The 6,689-nt window shown below is 47.8% G+C and overlaps 1 long non-coding RNA gene across 1 annotated transcript; it reads left to right on the top strand.

The window, feature by feature from the left end:
* Positions 1-3,504: 3,504 nt before the first annotated feature.
* Positions 3,505-5,858, top strand: LOC119564976. Its single transcript, XR_005223720.2, has 3 exons — positions 3,505-3,641; positions 4,620-4,703; positions 5,773-5,858. It is a non-coding gene; the product is annotated as an uncharacterized LOC119564976 (long non-coding RNA).
* The last annotated feature ends 831 nt before the right edge of the window (positions 5,859-6,689 follow it).

The raw sequence follows: 6,689 nt of genomic DNA, 5'->3' as shown, positions 1-6,689 counted from the left end.
AGCTTTGTGGGGGATCCAGGGACCATCTTAAGTCCTATCATATCTAATATCTTCAGCTATGATCTGGCCATGGAAATGAACAGCACAGCAGTGACACTTGCAGATGAGAATACATTGGGAGGAGTTGAAACTAGTGGGGATGACAGAGAAATAATACAAAGGGGAAATGCAGTGGTCCCTTGCTCTCAAGTGGAGAGGGAGGCCGCACCCTCTCACTGTGTCAGGCAGCAGCCCTCAGGCTTGGGTCCCACTTGCTGGGCCGATCTGTAAGAAGTCTAGAGTTCGTAGCCTCCTGTCAGAGCTGCCGCCAATCAAGAGTCTAGAACCCAGACGTTCTAGGCGGGGTGGAGTATAAGCAGTTTTTAGTCCACAGCATCCTGGCTGGGACAGCCAGCAGTTCATGGTTGATAAGGGAAACTGTGGCCCTCTGGGCAGGGAAGAGTGGGAAGCAGGCTTTGCCTAAGCCTCTTGGCTAAGGCAGGCAGCAAAGACACAGTCTGGGGCTCTGGCTCTTTGGGTGGGGAAGAGCAGGGAGCACCAAACAGTCTAGGGATTCAGGCCCTCAGGCAGAGCAGAGCACCAAACAGACAGTTTTGATGACCTGGCTCTGGCCGACAGCAGAGCTCTTGGCCTAACGTGGGGAGGCTGCCACCCCAAGGATGGGGTTGGCAGCAGGGGATGGGGGGACCTTGGCGCACCCTACTCCACTGCGTCCCAGCCCGGGGCCCTAACAGTGGCGGACTGTTCCGCCACTGGGTCAGCAGGGATCCAGCTAAAACATGTTGACTCAGATTTTGACAGTGTAACGGGACCAAAGTCCAGTTTCCTTGGGCTACTTCCTACCAGCGTCTGGGTGAGGGGTTCCATAGTGCCTGGGTCCTTGGTCTCGTCGGGGTACTTAGGCCAATGGCAGTGCCGGCAATTTCTCCCAGGGTCGTTCTCCTTTGGGGACAGGATGCTGCCCGGTGCAGGTCCAGCTCCAGAATTCTGCAGCAGGCTGGAGACTTCTGTCTCCTTCCCTAGCTCCCACTCCAATGAGATGCAAGGCCCTCCCTTTATACTTCCTGTCCTGCCCTGGTAATTCCGGCGACGGGGGCAGGGCAGGTTTGGCTCCACCCACCAGAGGGAGTGTAGTGGTCCCTCACTCTAAATTGGGGAGGGAGGCCACTCCGCCTCACTGGAGAAAATAATACAAAGAGACTTCAAGTATTCTTAGAAAAATAACATGTTGAGATTCCATTTAGAAAAGTACAAGAAAATCCATGTGAGGGAAAGATCCGGAATAGAGAGATACAGCAGGAGGGAGGGTACGAGGAAGGAGAAATGCTGCAAAAGAGCTTGGGTGATAATGGCCAAAGAGATCAGACAGTTCTACTAGGCATTTAGGGCATATCTACACTGCAATGAGAGGTGTGATTGCAGCACATGTAGAAATACCCAAGCCAGCTTTTACCTAGCTCGGTGAAAGCTCGCTGGCATAACAACAGCAGTGTAGTTGCGTCAGCATGGCTGTGACGTGGGCTAGCCACTGGAGTGTGCACCCGGGCTCCTAGGTGAGGCTGTACACGGCAGGTCAGCCTGTGCTGCTGTGTGTGCTGACACAGCTACGTGGCTAGCTCGATCAAAGCCAGCTCAGATGTGTTTATGTGTGCTGCAATCACTCCTCCAGATTGCAGTGTAGATTTACCCTTATATAAGAACATAAAAACAGCCATCGTGGGTCAGACCAAAAGTCCATCTAGCCCAGTATCCTGTCTTCCAACAGTGGCCAATGCCAGGCGCTTCAGAGGGAATGAACAGAACAGGTAATCATCAAGTGATCCATCCACTGTCGCCCATTCCCAGCTTCTGGCAAACAGAGGCTAAGGACACCATCCCTGCCCGTCCTGGCTAATAGCCATTGATGGACCTATCCTCCATTAATTTATCTAGTTCTTTTTTGAACCCTGTTATACTCTTGTCCTTCACAACATCCTCTGGGAAAGAGTTCCACAGGCATTGACTATGTGTTGTGTGAACTTCCTTTTGTTTGTTTTAACCCTGCTGCCTATTAATTTCATTTGGTGACCCCAAGTTCTTGTGTTATGAGAAGGAGTAAATAACACTTCCTTATTCACTTTCTCCACACCAGTCACGATTTTATAATTTAATATCCCCCCTTAATCATCTCTTTTCCAAGCTGAAAAGTCCCAGTTTTATTAATCTCTCCTCATATGGCAGCTGTTCCATACCCCTAACCATTTTTGTTGCCCTTTTCTGAACCTTTTCCAATTTCAGTATATCTTTTTTGAGATGGGGTGACCACATCTACACGCAGTATTCAAGATGTTGCATTTATCAACATTGAATTTCATCTGCCATTGTGTTGCCCAGTCACGCAGTTTTGTGAGACCCCAGTGTATTTTTCGCAGTCTGCTTTGGATTTAACTACCTTGAGTAGTTTTGTGTCATCAGCACTACCCAGTACAGACCCCTGGGAGTCACGACTATTTACCTCTCTCCGTTCTGAAAACTGACCCTTTATTTCTTCTCCTTTTTTCCCTATCTTTTACCCAGTTACTGATCCATGAGAGGACCTTCCCCCTTATCCCATGACAGATTACTTTTCTTAAGAGCCTTTGGTGAGGGACCTTGTCAAAGGCTTTCTGAAAATCTAAGTACACTATATCCACTGGATCCCCCTCGTCCACATGCTTGTTGACCCCCTCAGAGGATCCTAGTGATTGGTGAGGCACGATTTCCCTTGGCAACAACCATGTTGACTCTTCCCCAACAAATCATGTTCATCTATGTGTCTGATCATTCTATTTTTTACGGTAGTTTAAACGAATTTGCCTGGTTCTGTAGTTTGGGTTACTGGCCTGTAATTGCTGGGATCGCTTCTGGAGCCTTTTTAAAAAAAGGCACATTAGCTATCCTCCAGTCTTCTGGTACAGAAACTGATTTAAATGATAGGTTACAGACTACAGTTAGTAGTTCTGCAATTTCACATTTGAGTTCCTTCAGAGCTCTTGGGTGAATACCATCTGGTCCTGGTGACTTATTACTGTTTAGTTCATCAGTTTGTTCCAAAACTTCCTCTCATGACACCTCAATCTGGGACAGTTCCTCAAATTCGTCACCTAAAAAGATATGTAGATAGTACTTTCCATTTTTAAAGCACTGCACAAATATTAGCTAATTATTCCCCACACAGTCTCTAGGCAGTACATATACAAGTACTATTTTGCCCATAGGTGTGAGCACCAGGATAGGAGAGGAATGATTTTGGGTGGTAGTAGGAGTAATAGGATACATTTATGAAGGGACCATTAAGGTTGAATATCAAGATAAACTTAATGACAGTGAAATAGCCAATAGAACAAACATGACAGGGACGTGGTCCCCATCACCTAGGATGCTGAAATCTAAACTGGAGAGAGCAGTGGGAATGTGCTGTAGGAACCAGTCCTGCACTGGACTCGGGGGCAGGGGCTGGATGATCTCATAGTGTTTCCCATCCCTAGCTTCTCTGAGCCTGTGCAAACCCTGCCCTTTGTTTTCAGGCTCCAGAAGACCCTTGGACCCTTTCTCTGAGGCCGTGTACGAGGAGATCGATTATAACCTGATGAGAAAGAAGCAGGAAATGTTTGATCGCTCAGGTCTGTGTGTGTCATTCCTAACAGGGAGAAAATCTAAAGCTCTGACTTAGAGCTAAATCTCTGCAGCCTTCAAGCCTGTGAGTCCTGGATGGCTGCAGATGCTGGGTCTGTGAAGAGACCAGCCAGTTACTGGACTGAGATGAATGAGTTTCCTCCCTAGCAGACTCTGCTAGCCCCATTCTGAGGACAATCAGGCCCATCTGTACATCCTGCAGCCGTAGTGGGTAATTAGTTATGGGTCAGGAAAGTGACTGTTCACGTCATTTTGACTGAATGTCAATCAGGGGGGAAGATGCTGCTCTCAGTTTAACACATTGTGGGGCACTCTGAGCACTGGTCAGTGCTTCCCCCTGAGGCTACTTCTGAGATCCACATTCTCCTCTCTACTAATGGTGGGGGTTGGTCACAGACTCTGATCATGGGAGGGGTGTGGCCTTATCTGTCAAAAAGGCGGGGGAGGGGGAGTATCTTCCACAACAAAATGGGAGTCATGTCCGTGGCTGAGGAGATCTGGACCAGCAGCCTCAGCCATAATTTTCTGCTGGATCAGGCCATGAAGCAGCAACATTCAGGAGGAGAAGGTAAACATTCCTCTCTAAAGAGATTCTTACACCTGAGTGTGACTCAAAACAGGCTCCCCAGTTCATGAGAAGGATTTGAATGAAACCCACAGGAGGGGATGCCATGGTAAAAGGCTCACTCAGTTCCTGCCTCACCTCATGAGGTCAATATGACTGTTCCCATCATCTTCCCAGTCTGAATTATCCACCCCAAAGCCACATTTGCTACAAAAAAACTGATATTTAGCTTAGAAAGTCTGTGTCAGCCTCTCACCACTCAGTCACTGTGAATTCAGCATCTTCTCTTGAAGAAGCAATATAGTGAGACCATAAATCTTGCTCCAGGACCCGGATGCATTGCCCATCAGCCAGTTTCGCTGCTATCACTGTGATAACATCCCATTTATCCTTTCTCCAGTTTCCTATTCAGATGACTCAGTGACAAAGCTGCAGTATTACACCGGGGACAGCGAGGGGGAAAATGATCCTGGATCAGAACAAGGTAACAAGGATGGGGGTGGACACAGAGACACACAAAAGATTTCTGTCCAGCTCTTGATGGAAATGTGAACAAATCCTGACCCTTTCTGTCTGTGGTTGACTATGCTCTCTCCCAGGGGAGGAGCTGCAGGGAACCGGGCAGAGAAATATTCACACTGTATGAAAGAATCTGACTTCCACAGCTGACACGTGTCACTGTACAACCCCTGATCTATGCCCCATGACCTTAGCCCCCTGCCTCCTCGACAGGAGCATATAGCCGAATTCACGATCCAGCCCATATAATGTAAGGACTTTAAACCATGTCTTTATAGAGTTCAGTTGAATTCACAATGATCAGCTCTGGTGTGGCAGCTACTATCTCCCAGCAGCCTGTGATGGGATGTTAGATGGGGTGGGATCTGAGTTACTACAGAGAATTCTTTCCAGGGTATCTGACTGGTGAATCTTGCCCATATGCTCAGGGTTCAGCTGATCTCCATATTTGGGGTCGGGAAGGAATTTTCCTCCAGGGCAGATTGGAAGAGGCCCTGGAGGTTTTTCGCCTTCCTCTGCAGCACGGGGCTCGGGTCACTTGCTGGAGGATTCTGTGCTCCTTGAAGTCTTTAAACCACGATTTGAGGACTTCAGTAGCTCAGACATAGGTGAGAGGTTTATCGCAGGGGTGGGTAGGTGAGGTTCTGTGGCCTGCGTTGTGCAGGAGGTCAGACTAGATGATCATAATGGTCCCTTCTGACCTTAATATCCATGAATCTATGAAACAGGTCCAGGGTCAGCTCAATACCAGCATAGATCCTGATCTCATTGAAGGGCATGACAAAGTTGGTATTGGATGCTGTGGGGCAGGGCTGGGCCTTAGTTATTTTTGAAGGAAATAAAGGTGGCACAATTATTGTTTCACAGAATGTCCATGACTCTCCCTTTTCCCCTGGATCACCCTGTGACTTCCCCTGCAGACTCTATGATGAAAAGCCCAAACTCGAAAACAAGAGGCCTTTAATGGGGAACTAAAACCTGCTGGGGAAATGGGTGTGTTCAGGGGAAGCTGACCGTGATGTTTGCTGTTCCAGAGGGAGCTTCCCCAGGGGGGTCTCAGTTGGATTACGATAATGTGGAGGAGCCTGCCTTGAGGAAGGTCCTCCAGACTCCAGACAGCCTGAGGTGAGCAATGATGAATCTGCCTCCTGGAAGCCACATTACCCCTTGGCTACTGCTGCTCCACCCCCTTCATTCCCTAGTCTGCCCTTTGATCCTGAGCTCAGGGCTGGGAAGAATTAACCCAAAGTAGCCTGGCTGGAGCCAGGGAAGGGCTGTCAGGGTTCCCTCCCCACTCTGAACTCTAGGGTACAGATGTGGCGACCCGCATGAAAGACCCCCGAAGCTTATTTTTACCAGCTTAGGTTAAAAACTTTCCCAAGGCACCGATTTCATCTTGTCCTTGAACAATATGCTGCCACCACTAAGTGATTTAGACAAAGACCAGGGAAAGGACCACTTGGCGTTCCTATTTCCCAAAATATCCCTCCAAGCCCTGACACCCACTTTCCTGGGGAGGCTTGAGAATAAACAAGATGAGCACAAACCAGCCTTGGATTTTTAAGACCCCAAAACCCCAATCAGATTCTTAAAAAAAACCCAGAACTTTATTAGAAGAACAAAAAAGAAAAGAGAACAACTCTGTAAGATCAGAGTGGAAGATAATCTTACAGGCAGTCAGATTCAAAACATAGAGAATCCCTTTTGGCAAAACCTTAAGTTACAAAAAGACACAAAAACAGGAATACACATTTCCTCAAGCGCAGCTAATTTTACAAGCCAAAACAAAGAAAGCTCAACACATTTTCTAGCTAGATTACTTACTAACTTTACAGGAGTTGGAGAGCTTGCATCCTTGATCTGTTCCCGGCAAAGGTATCACACGGACAGACAAAAGCCTTTCCCCCCCGTCCAGATTAGAAAGTATCTTGTCCCCTCATTGGTCATTTTG

The sequence above is a fragment of the Chelonia mydas genome, unplaced genomic scaffold (genome assembly GCF_015237465.2).
Source record: "Chelonia mydas isolate rCheMyd1 unplaced genomic scaffold, rCheMyd1.pri.v2 scaffold_125_arrow_ctg1, whole genome shotgun sequence".
In the NCBI taxonomy this organism is placed as follows: domain Eukaryota; kingdom Metazoa; phylum Chordata; order Testudines; family Cheloniidae; genus Chelonia; species Chelonia mydas.
This window is presented reverse-complemented; position numbering and strand designations above follow the sequence as displayed.